The sequence below is a fragment of the Ochotona princeps genome, chromosome 13, assembly GCF_030435755.1.
Source record: "Ochotona princeps isolate mOchPri1 chromosome 13, mOchPri1.hap1, whole genome shotgun sequence".
NCBI lineage: Eukaryota > Metazoa > Chordata > Mammalia > Lagomorpha > Ochotonidae > Ochotona > Ochotona princeps.
In genome coordinates, this window is record NC_080844.1 from 27,898,926 (window position 1) to 27,919,468 (window position 20,543).

Genomic DNA, 20,543 nt, shown 5'->3' on the forward strand with positions numbered 1-20,543 from the left:
CCAGCAACAGCCAGCAGCCAGGAACTTCATCCAGGTCTGCTTTGTGGATGGTGGAAACCAAACCACGTGAGCCATGAGTTGTTGCCTTCCCAGGTGCGTCAGTAGGAAGCCGAATCAGAAGTAGAGTAGCTGGGTTGCCAACTGCACTTTGATATGGGAGGTGGGCATCCTTGACTGTGGCTTTGCCCACTGTGCCATGAGGTCTTTCTTTTCTCTCAGTGCCTTTTGTCTTTATTGTAGGCAATGAAGGTCCCTTTATATTTGTTCTGCTTTAACTTGCCAGAGTCTTCACCAACATCCCAGGTTTGCTTCAATCATTTATGCCACCGTGTTTGAATTTGAGTTATTGTGAAGTTTAAGTTGTGTGTGTGAAGTGGTGCATTCGGTGGCACATTATGCAGGCTCAGTAGAAGGTGGCCATGCTGAGGGTTCTCCGTGAGTTGAGGATGCTCCATCATTATGGTAAGATAACCTCTCAGCACACATGATCCTCCAGCTGAGTGCTGGTCACCCAGCAAGACCGAGAAGAAGCAGCAGAGATCTGACCTCTTTTCTGACAGGGAAAAATGAATTAGGGAAGTCCTGAGGTGTGTGATATGCCACAAGCATATCTTCAGCATTGAGAAGTCCTTTAAAGCTAGAGTTTGGCAAATTGTGTATCTTGGGCCAAATCTAGCCTGCTACCTGCTTATATGATGTGTGAGCGAAGGGTTTTATTTTAAAAAGATGTATTCATCGGAAAGGCAGATTTACAGAAAGGAGAGAAAGAAAGATCTTCTGTCTGCTGGTTCACTCCCCAAGTGGCCACAACAGCCAGAGCTGAGCTGATCCGAAGCCAGGAGCCAGGAACCTCTTCCTCCAGGCCTCCCACGTGGATGCAGGGTACCAACATTTTGGGCCATCCTCGACTGGTCTCCCAGGCCACATGCAGAGAGATAGATGGGAATTTGAGTAGCTGGGACATGAACAGGTGTCCATATGGGATCCTGGTGCATGCAAGGTGAGAACTTTAGCCACTAGGCTACCATGCTGGGTCCAAGTAAAGAATTTGTTTATACAATATTAAACAGGTGAAAAAGTCTGAATAGTATTTTGTGACACGTGCAAGTATCTGAATTTTCAATTTCAGGACATAAATAGTTTCAATGGTACATAACCATAGCACGTGTGTGTGTTTGTAATGTCGTGTTGTCAGTGGTTGCTGGCAGAGCTGAGAAGCGGTGGCGAGAATGTAGGCTGCGGAAGTTAAAAATGTTTACTATCTAACTATAGAAAGCTGCCTTGGTATAAGCAACAGTGACTTAAGAAAGGGGCCGAGGGAAAATTCAAACATCCGTAACTCAATTCACAGAGCTTCCAAGGAGAGGCTCTATTGACTTGGGCCATGAAATTAGATTCTGGTATTTTCAGTTCAGTTCAGTAAGTGCTTGTGGATGCTCTGTGTGTGACGGAAATATCCTGCACCCCTAGAAGTCTCACACTACTACAAATTCAGAGTTGTGGGAGAGAACATGGAACCCCCCAGATTTGGACTCGCATCCTGGCTCCATTGCTTCCCGTTTGTATGCTCTGTTGGATGTCTCCTCGTGGCTGTCTTGCTGTAAACCTGGGAAGGGGGACTCGCTGATTTTACTGAAGAGCTTTCTTGCTGCTCAGCTTCCTATTGGATTTGGCTGATGGCAGGTGTGGGCAGGAGGAAGGGGAAGCCAAGCCTTACTATCCTGGCTCCCTCCTTGGAAGTTGGCTGTGACTGGCTATGTGTTTGCCCTGAAGGCCACAACGCTTTTCAGAGGCCTTTTCTGCACAGCTGGACTCTCTGAGTGTTACTGGTAATTACTTTGCTTTTTTTCCCCTGGGCTTAGGAATGTAATAGGCTCTGATGTCAATAGCTGTGGGCCGTTGGAATGCCTCTTTTTGGTTGTTAAGCATCCTTCTAGCTTCTACAAACAGTCTGAGTGGGCTTTATACCTTCATTTATAAAATTGGGATATCAGAGCTGTGATCACAGCACACATAAGCTCCTCGCAGTCTCACTGTGCAGTGGAGGCTCAGCAAATGCTCTTTGCCTTCTGCTTTTCTTAAGAGCTTGTGGTCTCTTGAGTGGAACAAGTTGAGTGTCTACACAAAAGTTTAAACCAAACCAGGTCAGTGATTTTTGGGATTTGCTAGAAAAGGACACACTTGGAAAATGCTTGTATGTAAAACTAACAGTATGAGATAAAGGAGGAACCAAGGCTAAGTATGACTCTTTGACTTACTGTGTAGATATTCGAGTTACCAACGGAGGCAGAAAATTAAAGAGGAGTTTGCAAGTGAGCGAAGGCAATGAGTCCCATTAGAACAAGCAGGGTTAGAAACGGTCTGGGCTGGCCTGGTGACAGTGTTAGGCGGGAGGTTGGCAGGGAGGCACAGGGGAAGGGTGTGCATGGGAGAGGAGCATTTGAAAAATCCTCCTTATGCTGGTGAATAACAAAGACATCTGAGCGTGCTGGGTTAGTGAGGAAACCAGCAGTGCTGCTGGCAGCAGCGCTAGGCTGGCTCTCAGGGGACCTCACTCATTGGCTGCCCAGCCACTGTCCGTTAGGAAACATTACCAATGGGGTTTTCCAGCAGATGCAAAGTGAGAAATAGGAATAGATGATACCCGTGATGCTGTAGGACTTGTGATCTAACTGGAAGGCAAACCGTGAAAAGACTACCGTATTGATTGTATCATCAGTGACACATAGACAAAAGGCCGCAGTTCGTCATGGTGTCCCTAACTGCCCAACTCACCATGGGGTCCCTCACCCCTGGCTGTTTTTCAGTGAGAAGACAACATGCAAAAGCTATCAAGGTACAGTCTCATGGGCAAATAACAGCAGTGGCAAATGTGTTCCAGGTACTATTCTATGGGTCTTATCTCTATTAATATTTAGTTTTAACAACAATCAAATAAAGCAGGGGCCATTGGGAGTTTTATCCTTTAAATGAGATAATAGGACCCGGCATGGTAGCCTAGCAATTAAAATTCTCACCTTGCACGCACTGGGATCCCTTATGGCTGCCAGTTCTAATCCTTGCAGCCCCACTTTCCATTAGCTCCCTGCTTGTGGCCTGGGAAAGCAGTTGAGGACAGCCCAAAGCCTTGGGACCCTGCACCCGTGTGGGAGACCTGGAGGAAGTCCCTGGCTCCTGGCTTCAGTTGGTCACTTGGGAAGTGAATCATCTTTGTCTCTGTCTCTCTTCCTTTCTGTGCATCTGACTTTGCAATAAAAAAAATATGTATTTTTAAAAAGGAAGACTGTCCAAGTGAAATTCCCTGTGGTCTTGTTGTTATCTTGATTCTACTTTTTTTTTTAAAAAAATTATTTTTACTTGAAAGATAGATTGAACAGAGAGGCTAGAGCAACAGAGAGGTTTCCATCTGCTGGTTCACTCCCCCACTGGCTGCGATGGCCAGAGCTGAGCCAATCTGAAGCCAGGAGACAAGAGCTTCCTCTGGGCCTTGCATGTGACTGTAGGGGCCTAAGGCATTGGGCCACCCTTTGCTGCTTTCCTATGCCATAAGCAGGGAGCTGGATCAGAAACGGAGCAGCTGAGATTTGAACTGGCACCCATATTGGATGCCTGTACTGCAGGTGGAGGCTTAGCCCACCACTCCACAATGTGGGCTCATAATTCTACTTCTTAAAGTATTCATTTCAATCTTCACTGGAGCTCCTTTAAGAAAGCAAGTGATGCAGTTGATATTTTCCCTGTGGGTTCTTGAGCGCGAAAGAACCAAATCTGTGGCCAAGAGCAACATATGTGCTTATGCATTTTCAGTTTTATTCCTGTCTGCGTTCTAATCTCCTGTTTGCTTTCCCTTTTTCATGCACCCCTTTCCCCACTTGCTTTTCTTTTATAGCATCTTGTAATTTATGTAGCCATAACCAGAAAGTAGGCAGCATTTAGGTCCATATCTGCACATGCAGCCCCACCTGCCTATACATATTCACAGTCACTGTGTATTTTGGACTCTTCAGGAGGTTGCTGCTTTCTTGCCAGCACAGGGACCATTAAGGTCCTATAACTATGCTGCACACTTGCTGATAACAAGAAGGTCATGAAAAAGAAACTGATAATTAGGAGGATTATCACAACCATCAATTTACAGTCCGTTTGATGAGTGTTGGTTGCACTTAATGACTCACTGAAGATCAAGCCACACTCTTGTTCGGCAGTAATGTGAGCTTAATAAACGTTAGTGTGATGATGACAATGAGTAAACAATCATTTTTGTAATGACAACAATTTGGTCCAGGCAGGGGGGAGACTCTCACCGACTGGGCTTAGTTGACTGCAACAGGAGAGGCAGATGCTGGTAAACTGAATCCGGTGCATACCAGTGGAGTCCAAAAATGCCAGGGAGGTGAGGATCCACGAGGTGGGGTCCGGGCTGGGAAGGGAGCCTGCGTGTGGGATCCCAGGGGAGCTGGCACATGGCCCCTGGCATGTGTGTGTGTGTGTGGTGGGGGGAGGTCAGACTGTCGGCTCTGTTGCCTAGCAGTTGTTTGACCTTGGGTGAGTCAGTTGAGCTCTTTGTGTCTTAATTTCCTCAGCTGGGAAAGCAGGATCAAAAAGTCATATCACTGGGTTGCTTAGGGATTAAACAGGATGATTCATGTAAAGCGCTTTTGTCAGTGCGGTGTGCACTTGTGGGTGTTTACTCATTGGCAGAGTTGCTGCTGCTGCTGCTCCTAGACCGTGGAGCCCGGAATGAGCAGATTGGGATCTGAGGCCTCTAAGAGGATTGCACAGTGCTTTGAAAGCAGGAGTGCAATGCCGGGAGCCTCTTCTGTTATTTAAGCAGTGTGCAGATTGTGACTTGCCTTGTTTATCGTATGTCTTATATTCTATCAGACACTTCACTTATGCTCAGTTTTTATATCATCTTCTCATCTATTTCTTTGTATCTACTTATGTGCCTGGGCATATGGCAGATGTTTAATAATAATGGATTAAATTGAATTTAGGGATGCACTTAATAGATATTTTGGAATAATGAGGATATTTGTGAGCTTGAAATTGCAAAGGGAAATATTACCATGAAAAGAGCAATAATAAGCCTCAGGTTGTATAGTGGTTTTTGGGCTCTCTCAACACTTTCATCAGCACACTCATACTCATCAATGCTGTGAGGTAGACAACATGCTGGCACAGCCCCATTTTATGGATGAGGAAACACGTTGCTCAGAGAGGTTCCATCTTCTGTTCAGACACTGCAGGCAGGAAGTGATGTGGCTGGAGTTCACCCTGGGCTTTTCCAAGGAAGAAGTCACTGTAGTGTAGGGAGTTAGGAAACCTGGCCCTCTCATTGACTTCTTATTACTTCCTATGGAGTTTCCCTTCTTCCCCTGTTAGGGTAAATGAGGTTAGCAACTCAAATTTTCCTAGGCTGCTGGAAGCTTGCATCCGTGTGAACAGGAGGCTGACCAGAGACAGGGGAGCAAGGAGAACTGTCAGTAACTGCAGGTCTGTGCCTCACCTCAGGCACCTGCTAATTAGGTGTGGCTGATGATTGTTTTACAGGAAATACAGGGCCAGAGCTGCCAAAGCAAAATAAATAAAACGTATCAAAAATCTTAAAGTTCCCCAGTTTGGTATTTAATGTGAACTTTGGAATTTAAACTATTAATAAGTAATTCAGATGAAAAACAAATTACAACTGTCCAATTAGAAAAAGAAAAGATGTGGACAAAATCAAAGTTGCCAGGTTGCCGCCTCTCTCTCCAGGCCCTTCTGGCTTTGAGAGGCAATGGAAAAGGTCGGCAGCTTCCGGCTGAAAGGTGCAAAGCCCTTTATCATCCACACTCAGGGTCTAATTTAGCATCGCTGCTTCTGCTTGAGACTGTTGGTTGTAACCAGGGGACAGGATCACTGTAAGCCTCCAGCTTCCCCTTATGCAGAGGAGTGGAGGTCATCACACCACACTGTAGTGAGTGACAGAGGTGAGTGCAGAGAAGAGAAAAGCAAGCAGGGTTTAACTATGTAAATCTATGACTATGCTTTAATAAGGCACTGCAATGAAACTGTCATAACTGTCAAGTTTGGGAAATAAGATGAGTGAGCTTTTCGCTCCTGGTACTATATCTGGGAAGGAAAAAAAAAATACAGAAGATCTGGTTCATCTTTGAAACTCTTCAGAAACACATCAGATTTCTAAGTTGCTTGGCCTTGCCAGGCAACGTTTGCAGCAGCAACTGATGCTGAAGCTCTGGCGGCCCACACAGAGTTCCCCGGGAGAGGAGGAAGCCTAAGTTTCAAGATTGATGTTTGCTAACAAGATGGTAGAGACCCTGAGCTTCCTCTCCTCACCTGCCAGTCGTACCTCCAACTAGGCAGCCGCTTGGCTCCCCAGCCTTGAGCCTGTTGCAGCAACGTGGCTCTAGGTGGCTGGGTTTGCTCATTTGTGAAAACTGGCAGTAGTGGGCTTAGGAGAGATGGTGGGGACTACAGTATTGTTCCTTGTGTTTTAGTGACCTGAATAAATGTGTGCTTGTTTTGCTTTCTGTGTTTTTAAACAATTACCACCTTCATCTTTTAGAGTTTGGTTATCCACAGCCTGGGCACTGTCGGTCATGGGCAGTGGACTGTCCAGAGAAACAGGGTTCCCAGAGCAGATGTTTTGTATTTTAGGGCTGGTGTAGTTCCTTATCTGCTTAAGAAAACTGAAAAGGTGACCTACTTTTCCACTTCTTATACAAATCTACCGAAGTGATTCCCATGGAAAAATGGGAGAGGGAGAATGAGGCAGGGAAGGAGAGAGGAAGGGAGGGAGGAGAGGAGGAAAGAGAGAGGTTGCAGATTAAAATACTTTTCTGAGTTTTATCAATCAATAAAATGTTTATGGGACTTATTTGCATCCTGAATTAAATAATTAAAAATTTATATGCCACTTAGGGAACTATTAAGGCATATTAAAGGATAATTATTAAATTTCTTACACATCATGGTGATGTTGGAGTTCTGTTTTGTCAGAGTCCTTTAGAGACACATGCTACAGTGTTCGTGAATGAAGTGATGCGATGACTTGTGTTAAAACTGTACCCTGGGAATGAAAAAAAATGCGGGGGCAGGTTAGAACCATACTGTGCTAAGTGAAAGACATGACTGTTAAAATTCCAGGTATCTTATGAGCTGGTCGTAAATAGTCATTACTGAAATTTAAAGTTTGTAAACTTAAAAATAATTTCAAAGTATTTTTAAATACCCAAAGCTTATCACTTTCTAGTTATTTTCCTACAATCAGTATCAATGCTGATTTTATCCATTGTACATGGTAGAAATACCACCCTCACTTGTGACCCCTGTGCACAGCTCTGCTCCATGATTTGGTCTGCCATGTTAGTAGTTGGATATCAGCCAGAAATTCATCAACACTGCAAATTGGGGATTTCTCCAGGGAGGACCAGTGGTTATGCAGCTACCAGGCCCCCACTGGAGGTGTGGGAAAGCTGTATGAGGCACAAGATCACTCGGAGGTTGATCGTTGTCCTTCAGCTGGGTGAAAGGAACATGGGGACCCATCGCTTTATTCTTTCTGCTCTTGTGTGTGTTAAAGTTGTCCCTATAGAAAAGTTAGCAGAAGTATGCTGATTCAAGCATTCCTGAAGAGTGAAGTTCATGCTATTGAGGAATCAGACTGGTAATGAAAAACCCCACCCAATGAAAAGACTAGAGATGCGTTTATAGGACAAAGAACGTGAGTTCCCTGGCCAACTCTGCTCCCGATGAGCCATGGGACTTGAGAAAGGCAGTTAGGGTTTCTGTGTCTCTTTATTCCCAGCACAGAGTTTGAAGTTAAGATTTGTGACATTTATGGTTGTAAGTTGAGTGTATGAGTGACAGTGCGTAAACGTTATTAAAGGGATTACAAAACAAGAGAAGTATCCTTCACTTTAAATTTCCCACTTACTCTAAAATTAAAAATTCTGGGTGATTAAATATCTCCCTGAAGTTGTCAGGGATACTTCTAGGCTTTTCCATTCATGGTGATGAATTTTTCTGGGGGAAAGGATTACTGGTGATTAGGACGATAGCTGCAGCTCAGGAATGAGTTCAGCAGCCCAAGGGCAGTTACTAAGAGGTGATGCAAATATCTTAGTTGGTGAATTGTTACTATGCAGTGTGGTGTATCCATACTCAAGAAGTCCTGGTATACCGTACAACATGGGTAACCCTTAAAAACGTAAAAAGCCAGTTACAAAAGGCTATATTGTATTGTTCCATTAATAGCACGTTTCCAGGACAGGCAAAGCTACAAAGATGAAAGGCGCAGTAGTAGTTGTCATAGGCTAAGGACTGCCGGAACAGGAAGTGAAAGCTAAGAGATGACAGATTTCTTTTTGTGATGATAAATGCAATCTAAAATTGTGATGTGGGTTGTGCAACCCTGTGAGCGCACTAAGACTCTAAAAGTGTATATTCTAACCAGATGGAGTGTATGGTCTGTGAAAGGTATCTCTGTGAAGTTGTCAAAACAAGTGCAGGCTTCCCAGGTTCAAACCCTGCTTAGCAGCTGTGGGGCCTGTGGCAAGCTTTCTTCACATTGATCTGCTATTTCTTCATCTGTAAAATGAGGATGAAGGTGCCGCTTGGTTCATGGGATTTTGATGAAGATTCCATTGCATTCTCACATAGAAAATGTTAAAATGTTTGCAGAGTGTTCTACTCACAGGCAACAATAAATGTTTACTACAATCATATCTTTGATGCAGAAGAATTTCATAGTGGGGCAGAAAGAGAAAAAGTGTGCTGATGCTTTTCATATCTTGGCAAGGAGAGGTGAAAATGTCATCAAAGAACTTTAGGCAGAAGCCTGAAAAGTGACTCTCCTCCCTGCTCTAGAATAAGATACCTCCATGGCCTGCCTCTGTGACCTGTGGATATGATCTTATTTGGAAAAATGGTCTTGGCATATGTAATGAAGTTGAGGATCTTGAGAAAAGATCATCCCAGATAGTCCCAGTGAGTCCTAAATCCAGACAGGTGTCCCTACGAGAGCAAAGCAGAGGAGAGAAAAACTTGGAGAAAGGGGCTAGAGTCTGAAGTGAATCGGCCCCAGGCCAAGGACCTCTGGAGTCGCCAGGGCTGCTAGAAGCAGGGCAGGGTTCTCGCTTAGCCTGCGGAGGGAGAGTGGCTGACCTGCTGGGTTTCTCTTATTGTAAGTATGTCACCACTTGAGTGGCAAGACAAAGTCACACCTCCCAACACTGTTTGCCTGTTGGCAATCCCATGGTAATACTTTCTCAATTTGCATTTGAGGATGCATTTTTTTTTCATTTAGGAAATGGCGTCCTTTTTTATAGACATAGCTGCCTTTCCTTATTTCAGAGCCTTCCTCAGACCTTTCCTTTCCTGGCCATTCTGCGCCTGGAGCATTTTGATTTTCCTGTTATTGCTGCTCTACTCTCGGTCTGTGCCATAGGGTTTGCTCTTTAGCAATTGCTGATTATTTTTTCCATGCAATGACATCTGTGCTATTAGATAGCTAGCTTGCTGAATGCAAGACTCATACGTCTTTAGGGTTTTTGAAAATTGTTATTTGATATAGTTTAGTTGGCACCGGGGTTTCCCTTCTCCCTCCACATGTTCCTCCCCTCTCCTCTGTTCTTTCTGGTCTTAGAATGGATGTGTTTCGTGAGTTTTCACGAGTGCAACATGCTGCCACCGCGGTGTCTCCCATCAATGTGGGAGATTGTCAGTCATTTCGCTCTGAGTCCCTCCTTGTGGTGCATGCATGAGGACTTTCTTCTGTTTGCTAGAAATGGAGGTTAAAATCTAAAGGAAAGTGTGAGATGTGTAGCAGAGTGAACAAAAGGACAGAAGACAAGCTAAGCATTCTGAAGGGAAATATTGTTTGCCTTTTCTCCTCCATATCCAGGGCTAGATTCTACTTACAATGGAAAGTAGAAAATTCTGTGTCTAAATGTTGCATAGATAGATCCTTTTTATCTACAAGGTCGAACTCCTGGAACTAATGGATGTTCCTTTTGCCAATTTTTGCTGCATACAGCTAGCTCTTGAATCCTCCATTAAAAACAAATGAAAGAACATTGGGTTTGTTTACTACTTCCATGTCCTTTGCTTGTAGATGTATAATTATAACAGTGGCGTGTTGGACAGATTGAGAATTTTCTCGGAACGTCATCTTCTGTCTCTGAATTCAGGAACAAGCCTGTAGCACATTGTAGATGTATCAAAAAAAAAAAAAAAAAAAAAGCCTGGGCAAAAGTCAGAAAGCTCAGACTCCAGTCCTCAGTCACTGCCTGCTGTGGCCTTGACTGAGGCAGCTCCTCTTGTATCTTGGTATCTCTACTGATGAACTGCTTAGAGATGAAGCCAGTGTGTTGACATCGCAGATAAAGATGCCACCTGAGATGCAGGCATCTCATATGTGTGCTGATTAGAAAAAGAGACGATAGCCCAGGTACTTGGGCCCCTGCACCCATGTGGGAGACCTGGAGGAAGTTTGTAGATCCTGGCTTCCGCCTAGCTAGCTCTGGCTGTTGTGGCCATTTGGGAATTGAAACAGTAGATAAAAATTCTTACTCTGTCTCTCTCTCCATTTAACTCTTTCAAATAAATAAATCTTAAAAAAATATGAAAAGTTGAACTAGGTGATCCTTATGACCATTTTGTATTTGAATATTCCTGGAACCATTGTCCTCCATCTGAATCTTATTTGTCTAACATTGGGTGCATGGGTCAGGAACTGGTTGAGACAAAAATGGGACTAGAATTGAACAGAGGAGTGTTTAATCCAGGGAACTGGTTACATGGGTGTGGGTAGTAAACAGGGAACTCTGAGCTAACCCAGATTGGATGACAGCAGGAGCAACAAAGTGACAAGGAATGATGTTGGTTATCAGAGTCTCAGAAGATGCAGGAAGATGTTCTACTTTGTTATCACTTTCTGGGAGTGCAGAGGAGGCTCTTGCTGAGCCAGCACCCAGCTTTCTGAGGAGGGGCACCATCACCTTTGATGAGGTATATGATGGGACTGTTCCGGAAGAGCCAATACTAAGCACTGCTGAGCAGCAGAGGGTCGTAGTTAGGGTGGTAGAGCTGGGGATGTGAATCAGCATTGCCCTCAGGCTTCCTCCATGAACCTGTAGTAGCAAAAACTTATCTGGAGTCACTTGACATGGGAGAAATGTGGCCTTTCAAAATCCCAGCCTCCATTTGAAGGCAGAGCACAGGTGGATGGCAGTGGAGTTGGGACAGTAGTAGAGTAACTGGCACATGGCGTTCTGTGTTTGCACTGAGACACCGTGTTCCCACAGCAGCAACCTTCAAGGGAGACTGTACTTAGTCAACAAACTGCTTTCACTAAGAAGTGTGAGATGTGATGGTGAAAGAGAAAATGTGAAGACACAAAAGGGCTTTTGTTCTCTGCCTGCCTTGATTAATTAGAGAACTCTGAGTGTTGTGATTTGTGCACAGCGAAGCTGGATCAGTATTGGACATTATGTGGCTATGCAAATGCTTAACTGCAGAATAACAGATTCTGGTCCAAAGGAAGCTGTTCTCTAGTTCCCAGCAGAGCTTGTGTTGTACACCTGCTGTAGAAAGACTTCTAAAGATGTTTCTGGTAAGATGCTTGTCCATTTCCTGGGAATCCAGACATGAATCTAGTCACTGCAATCTAAGATTATAGGAGATTATCATAGATTATTAAGGCAGGTCCAAAATGATCACTTGAATTATTTAGAGATGTCTCTGGTGGGTGTCAGAGATGTACTGGGAGTTGAAGCAGGAAGATTTCAAATGTGAGGATTCGGTTTTTGGCTTTGGAGATGGAGGTACAGGCATTTGGAACAAGGAATGTGAGTGGCCTCAAGAACCTGAGAAGGACCTCTCCCCCACCCCCAGCTAGTAGCCAGTAAGGAAATAGAGACCTGCTTCAGTCCTATAACCATTAGCCAAATTCAACCTACCAGTTATTGAGCTTGGAAGTCGATTCATCCCCAGGACCTCAAGAAAGGAGCACAGCCCCACTGACAACTTGGTCTTAGCTTAATGAAAGCACAGAAACAGTCACGCAGCCAATGCTTGGGTTTCTAACCCAAGAACTAGAGTAAATGGGTATTTTTAAAGTCACTGGATTTGTGGGTAACGTGTTATAGCAGCATCAGTACAGATATAACACCAAAATGTACTCTGGAGAAAAAGTTTTGCTGCTCTTTGCCCTAGTGGTTCCTGTGACTTCCCCCCTCCCACCCACCCCACAACAGATGCCTCATCATCATGACCAAGAGAAGAATCATTGAGTTCTTTATGGAAACAGAATCCAGAGGCTGATCTTGAGCCTGCTGTCTCCTCAATTCTATGGCCTCATGGAAAGGGATACTTCGAGGCCTTTGTTCCACTGCCCCAGTATTGGTTCGCAGAGAACCCATACTGATTTCTCAGGATATTGATAATTTAATTAATAGGTAGCAAGCCTGTCACCACAAAGACAGCTGATGGAGATTGGGATGGGCAGCTGATGGAAATGTTGAAGACAGAGTTGGGTTCAGTCAAAGAATTTAAACACGCTCATTTCCTTTTCCTCTTTAATCATGTTAGCTTTCTGTGTCTCAGGAGAGGCATCACTTCTATTGGCCATCAAGATGGAGAGGTGGTTGATCAAATTGCAGATGTAATTGTTAAGGCAAATTAAACTGTCAGGAGCTCAAAGGAGGCTTCTGTCTTGATTGGAGTTCAGTTCGCTCCACAAGCCAAATAGGCCTCATGATCTTGTCCAGATAATGGACGTGACCCGCATACAGAAGCGCTAGCCTTCTCTGTTTCTATGAACCTCTGAGGAGGAAAGACAGAGTGCCAGGCTCTGCCCATTTCTTTTGACCCATGGCTCACAGGGAGACTTCTATTGCAGAGTTTTTCTGCTCTTGGACAATCACCACTTCATTAAGTGACTTCTGAGATCTGCACACCAAGGGGTTAGATGAGCTGTCAGAAATTTCATACCAGCAGAAAATGGAAAGCTTTGTTGGTTTTCTTCATTTCTTACCCCCAAGTTCCATTACACATTGGTAACAACTCTGAGGGCAGAGCACATCAAAGTTGTATTGTGCTCCCCGGGTTGTTAGCCGTCTGACCTTAGGCCCCCGGCCTTCATGTTCCTCTCAAGCTAGTGTTCATTGTTCCTGGGAAAGGTTTGGTAATTTTCCAGTGGAGCCAAGTGCTGCTGCTTGCTTATTTCACTTTCTGAATGCAGAACAAGGCTTATCTCCTTTTCCTCTCACAGTCTGTATTTAAATTTATGGAATCATGACCACGGAAGTGTTGTTTCAACCCTGTGTTAGAGTACTTCATTTTCACTTGGTACTTTTTGTCTTTACAAAGTGCTTCAGACCTGTATTTTCATCATACAAGATAGTTACATGATGTGTGACATTTCTAGAGGGGCTTACCCTGGGTCCCGTGCTGTCTGTGCTTTAGTCAGCCCCTCCTGGGCTAAGCCACATGACTGTGTGTAAATGAGATGTCTCAGTTAAGCACCTCTTCTTAAAAATGCATAAGGGGTTCTTTGCAAAAGTTAAAGTGTCAGTCAATAATGACTATGGAATGGGCTGATATTAAAAAGTATAATTATGAGAGCTATAATCTATATGGGTACTAAGAGCACCTTGTCCCTTAAGGTTTAATATAAAATGTGGTTCAAAACCACATTATAAGCACTTTGTTAGCGTCTGTCCTCTCCCCAAGAACTCTTGAATTCTGAGGTGCTCTAGCTGCCTGCCTTCTCACTGGGTTCCTTCCACTGCAGAGATCCAGCATGAACACCAGGCACTGGAGGGGCGGGGCTGGCCAGTGCCTGCCGGTGAAGTGTTTCTCCATGATGTGGTTGAGCCTAGATGCGGCTTGGAAATACTTGTGGTTTTTGGTGGGAAAGCAACAATACTGAAGTCTTGCTTCCTAAATCAACAGTTCATGAGTTTAGCATTTTTCCCTACTGTAATATGAGCTAGTGCAGAAGAGGTGGGGCATGCTTGCTCTTCAGATATTCATGTTCAATCACTTTTGATGACGGATGAAACAAACTGTACAGAACTAAGGTGGAAAAAAGTCAGAACTTACTCTTTTGTATTTCTGTGGTTTTCATTCCTGCTACCCTTATGTTCACATCCTATTGCTTATTCCTCACACGAACCACATATTTAATTTTACTTAAAATTATTTTTAGTTTATCAGTGAAGAAATTGGCCTCTAGGACAATTAAATGACTTGAACACAAGGGGGTGATAGAATAAAGAAATAGCTTTTGCAAAGTGTGTGAAAACTTGATACTCACGATTCCCCTGGGTACTTAAGGGAGATCCCTGACAGTCAAATTGGATTTAGATTTGGGTTTACCAAGCATTTAATTTACTGCTGACAACAAACCAGTACTTGAAAATCAAGGGATGAATGAATTCTGTCATGTAATTCCCACAAGCTCGCTAGGAGGTAGGGCCTTTCTACTTACGAAAGCCAGGTCCAGAGAAGTGAAAGAACTTGCTCGAGCCCCCATAGCTAAGAGTCAGCAGAACCAGTGTTCAAATACAAATGTTCAACTTTAAACCCTAACTCCTTGCTATGCTGCCACATCATGGGCTAAGTCAATTAGCGAAGCACTTGTTTGCCTCAGACATTTGTTAAAAAGGGTTTCACTAAGGAAATAAGACTGTAGTAAGGACAGATTCCATTGAACTGTGTTCCTGGTAACTCACGTATGTCTGATAGAATCCGGTTGAGATTTAATAAAATACGTGAGATTTGTTTTCTTTCTAGTAATAAATGTTAAAAAAGATGCTAATCAGCACTAGGAAAGCCTGTCCCTGCATAGTCTGAAAGGTGAATGACTTGGTGGTACTGGTAGTCCAGAATGGTGCCCAGGGAACCTGTGCCTTAGTAGAGTCCCCTGGCACACTAGGGCGGGTCTGTGTGGCAAACAGCATGTGACAGAAGTGATGGTGTGGGCCTTGAGCGATCACAGTATCTGTCTGCAGCACTGATGGGTCTCTCAGACCTTGGACTGGGGGACCTCTGAGTGGTTGGATACCCCACTTGCCTCACTCTGGTCTCTGCCTGTCTGCTTTTCACTATGGAGCTCTAAGTCTGGGGATCCTTATTGGCATATGTGAAAAATTACAAACAGGACTGTGGCTGGACACTGAGGTCTCTGGTCAACAACCATAGAGAGACTAAAGCCTGGCAAGAACCAGGTGAATGATCCTGGAAGCAGATTGTTCAGTTTCCGTGGCAATGCAGGGGCTTGGCAGGCAACCTCTTGGAACAGAGCCATGCAGCTGAGCTGCAGTCCTTCCAGTGTTTCAGCTCTGGCCAGCCTTACCCATTCACTCTTCATGTGTTTTTTCCTTCTTGCCCTCCCTCCCTCCCCGCCTCCCTCCCCCCTCCCTTCCTTCCTCCCCTCCCTCTCTTCTTCCCACCCTCCCTTCCTCTTTTCCCTTCCTTCCCCTCTTGCTTTCTCTCACTCTTTCTTTTCTTGAATCCCTTCTCCTTAAGAGGCAGCTATGCTTTTGGATACTAGATGTTTGTCTCCTGATTTGGGAAGAATTTGTGAATACTGCAAGTGTGGAAAAAGCACCTACTTAACTCAGTTTTATTTTTCCAGCATCCCGCACCATCACTTCAGATGCAGTGAGCTGGGCTGTGAGGGCTTGGTGGTGGTGCGTGAGCTGTGGTGTAGCATGTACGCACAGCAACATACTGCTGGAAGCACCCAGGGCTGCAGATGCAGCCCCAATTCTGATCTCAGTCCTGTTACCAACCAGATCTGTGATTTTGACCAAGTCCTGCTATCTTCCTGCCTCATTTCTGTGATAGGGAAATGAGATTATTATGAGTAGGAACTGAAATAATGAATGGGACAACGTATTGAAAAGTACAAAAGGTAATACAAATACTGTGTAGTATTCATCAGGGTCCTGCTTATTATGACTGTGTTAAATAACCCTTCACTTGATAGATGGTTCTAAGTGCAAGTGAGGGAGCTTCCCCAATGCAGGTGGATCTTCCTTACAAGGCAGAAATGAGGCCTCATCCTTAGATCAGGCCATGATGGATATGTCCAGGTGCTAATGTATTCAGTCAAAAAATTTTGCTGTCTACCTATCATGTGCTAGGGACTATTCTGTGCACTTGGGACACAGAAGTGAACATAGCTGACAAGGGCCCTGCTCACACAGAACTATTCATGGTGAGGACCAGGAGAGCACGACTATTATTTTAAGAATGAGGAGAGACCTTCGGTAACGGAAGAAGCATGATAACTGCAAGACAAGGGGATATGTTCCACAGGAAATCTGCAAGCCTGCACTGTGATCTCAGACTTCAAGTTTTCAGAAGTGTGAGAATTTTTTTTTTTTTAGCCACCCAGTTGGTGGCAATTTGTTATGTTAGCCTCAATGGGCTCCTGAAATGGGAAGCGGTTCTGAATTTTAATTGCACAGAAAATGTTTAAAATATTAATTTTTCAAAATTGACCCCAGATTCTTGATTCATTTAATCAATCGCTGAGTTCACTTTTTTTGGACATCCCCTTTTATAAACAAACGTACTCAAGGAATTCTGGTTTATAATTGGTTATATTTTCTCGCACATCTTCAAAAGCAATTAAAAGGTAGAAATATTCCTTGTAGGCTTGGCAAGAAGTCTAATCCATAAATAGTTGGTAGTCACAATAATAGAAGGTGATTGATGGAAGTATTAAGTGCCATGTGAGACAGGTCATCTGGTTTCTGCATGACTAGAGTGTGTGGTGTAGTGTGAAAGCTCTGCGGCCAGATCTTCCTGCCCTGTCCAACTTCCAGCCAAGCTTATAGCCGTCTTTAGCTTTCGTAGCTATACCTTTGTGACTGATCCTAAATTGCTTAACTAAGTTTTCTATAATTTATTCCTGCTACATGGTTCAACACTCAATGTTTTTTTAGCATTATAAGGAACCCTGAAGAATTTCATTGTAAACCTACAGATTGTGAAATGCCTGTTTGGCTCACTTCTGATTAGTTTTCTAAATAGTTAAGATAACAGATGATTGACCAACAGACATATAACTAGTTCAGAAGGTAACCCCAGAATCATTCTGTGGATTTTCCTAGAAATATGTTTTCTTCAGAATTCTAGAGATTCTTAGCACATTTGGGGGAGAATGATTGCAAAAGAAACAATGATGTGATAGAAATCAGCATCAAATATGTCCAAAGCTCACAAGCACATTGGATGGAAATACTTAGATAGCTGCAGAAGACCATGAGAGTGAATTCTGGGGCAGGTTTTTTGGAAGTGACTCTTCGGTGTCCCCACATTGGAGGGACCTTCTGAGTCTTTTTCTTGTCCACATTTCTCTTATTTAACCCTTGGGAAAATCAGGTGACATCTCAAGTTAAGCACACCTGGCTTGTTTTTGCAGCTTTCTTCCGATTGTAGAACACTTTGAGTGCAGGGCCCACCATTCTTGATACTCAATTCCTCCAGGAAATGGCTTTTACTGTTTGGGGGCTACTGTACTTGGTGTCTTGCTAATGGATCCACTGTGCTTGAACTCTTTGATTTAATGGATGGACCTGTCCCTCTGGGTATTACTGTTTGTATCCAATGTTATTGAAAAATCTTTTTTTGGTTCTTGAAAAGGGGATGGTGGCCATTGTAGGCAAGAATGGGTTTGGGGCATGAAGTAATGTCCTGAGGCCACCCCGAAAGCAGGGACAGGCAATTTTTTCCCATTGAGTGGCTGGATCACTAGCCTCTGGAAGGCAGAAACTGAGCTTCATAGGCGTTATATTTCCGTAGTGTCTCACTTGGGTACTTAACCTTGGCAAATGATGCACCATGTGTTGCCTCAAAAAATTAGGGTTGGGCCAGGTGTCTGATCCAGACATAGCAGAGAAGATCATGGGCTATTGTTTAGGGTTCCTGCGTTGGAACCAAAGGCAGGAGGGGGCCAAAGAGGAGGTGTGCTCTTCAATTTAGAGCTTTTAGGTCAGGAAGATCCCAAGGTTGTTCCTATAGCTGTCGCCTAAATCGGTCTAGATTGGATTTATGAAACATGGAAGATGTTTTATCTATTTATTTTGGGGCTTCTTTGCTGCAATTTATGAATTTATTTGTGTGCTAAATTAGGAAGCTTTGTTTGGTTTGCAATGAAAGCATTTGATTTTCTTCCAAATAGAAACAGAACAAGTAGACACACTCATCCTTCCTCAAAATGCACTTGAAGCCACTGAAATGTGTTTCACTTCTCTCCCCTCTCTGGGACCTCTCTCCTTGCCTCTTTTTTTTTTTTTTTTTTTTTGCTTCTAAAGTGGTCTACCAAAGTTTAATTGCTCAGTGCTTTGCTAAATGTTGAATTCTCTTGGGTACATTTATGTGTTTCCTAATGCAGGACTGAATCTGGATGCGTTTCAAGCAAGTGAATGATGTGGCTTGGCAAGAAATAAGGGAAGACTTTAATTCTTTGAAGGTGCTTAGAAGAGCAGCATTGTCAGATCAGCAAGGGGGAATGGGCAATGCCTTTCTGATGATGCGGGTAATATCACAGAAGAGGTGATAATAACTAGCGTGTTTTGAATTTTTAAAGAACTTGAAAGTCATTCTGTCAGGATTCAGTAGAACAAAAACTAAAGAATTATGGAAGCTGCAATAGAAATCTGTGGATATACGATAGAAGACAAGGATGTTTCTCATTTAAGACAATACTATTTCTACTGTGATTACCACTGCTGCATCTGCTGGCTAATGTTACTGAGTACTTCCTGTGCTCCAGGTCCTGTGCTAACTTCTTTATTTGAATTTCCTAACTTAGTGTGCATTAGCCTACAATAGCCTTGTGAGGTAGGCACTACAATTACCCTTATTCTACACAGAAGCAGATGTTTTAGGGAGATTAATTTATTTTAAACAGTGCAACCATTATGTGTTGTAGCAGAGACTTGTGTCTATTTGCTCAAAAATTTGTTTTCTGATGTGTTAAATACAGTCACTGTCAGTACATATGTGGGCTCATGCTGATGAGCCCACTCTCCTTATGTTGCTATCCTTGGTGGAATTCATGTATATGTCTGCATGCACCATGAACATAAGTGATGTGAATAAACAAAGCCATTAACCCGAGCTTGGAAAAGTAAGCTCTACTGGTGTGGGTTTAAGGCTGATGCTCACTCCCCTGAGGGTGAACTGTACACATGGAGTAGCCTGTGACCGCCACAGGGGTCAATCCATTTACCACTGGGAACCTTACTCCCTACCTCCTGCAGGAACTTAGAAAGGTGGAGTGAATCAGCGGATAGAAGAGCTTTCTCTGTAACCCTGACTCCCAAGTAAATGAAGAAATCTTAAAAACTAGAACAACAAAAACACCACCAACAAGGGTGACGTGATTCTCATGAGCCAGAATTCCACTGAACCAGAGAGAGCAAGATTTACACCAAAATATCAGGAGAAAAGATATCCATCCAATGGCTCAGGGTTTCCAAATAGATACGTCAGATTTGAAGCACCTTGACTGAAATGAATACACTGTTATATCTGAACTGTCATCAAGAACTTTATTATTTTTGTTTCTAAAATCAGTGAAGCAAAAAAAAAAAAATCTCAGACATCCCAGCAATTTCTTCAGTGTTGTACTTTGTGGTTGTTCTTTGGAAAAGGTCCTGGAGCTGTCAGAGAGCTGCCACATTTGAGGATTTCAGCTGGGCTATGAGACCCTGGGAGCCAGGGGTGCAGAGCGCTGGTATAGCTGTGGATCTGGGGCACGTGATTCGTCATGAAGACTCTGGGTCAGAGCCTTCTGGTACTAGTAACTGGTTTGGAATCCATTGGAAAGTGATGGTGAGAAGAGCTTAAGATGAAATGAGGAAAAGGCAGAAGAAAATGGAGAAACAGAAAGGGTGGAGTGGGGTGGTGGCCGTGCTGGGAAAGTGAACTCAAAGACAAAGGATGGCACCGTGCGCCTTCTTTGTGCCATGATGACGAGCTCATGAGCGGTTATGTGATTGTGATTATGTGCTTATGAGAAGCACTTCGTTTATCTAGTTATGCTCTCTAATTCAATTCCACATCAACTGCATGAAACAGGGGTTGTTTTCTCTATTTTACAGATGAGGAAAATGAGGCCAGAGTATAATGATTCATTCAGCATCAACCTTGTAGGGAAGGGCTGAGCTGGAGTGGCAAGCAAGCCCTGTAGGTCTATAAATCCTCTTCTCTGCCTGTGCGGTGCTGCTGGGGGTGGGGCAGGGGGGATGTGCAGTTGGAGAGAAAGGTTAGAGAACCAGCACACCCGGGGGAACCCTTGGGCTCTGACTTGTATAAATTACCCTTTGATGTGTTTGTTGATCTTGGCTGCTCTTTACCTGTTCCAATCTGTAAATCTTGAGCACCAGTTGGAATAGGATGCTTGAAGCAGCCCACCAAGGCAGAGGTGATGGCCTGGAGAGATGCACTATCCCCGGAACAGCAGACCCCTTACCTCCCCGCGCCCCGACCCCACCCCCCAGGCCTGGGGGAGCCCG

The 20,543-nt window shown here is 43.9% G+C and overlaps 1 long non-coding RNA gene across 1 annotated transcript in view; it reads left to right on the forward strand.

Annotated features, from left to right (window-relative positions):
- The window catches only part of LOC131481785 (uncharacterized), a 230,142-nt gene extending 209,932 nt beyond the window's left edge, over positions 1–20,210 (forward strand). The window contains exon 4 of the long non-coding RNA XR_009246559.1: positions 20,130–20,210. This is a non-coding gene — a long non-coding RNA (uncharacterized LOC131481785). The remainder of the gene's footprint in view (positions 1–20,129) is intronic.
- Positions 20,211–20,543: the final 333 nt, after the last annotated feature.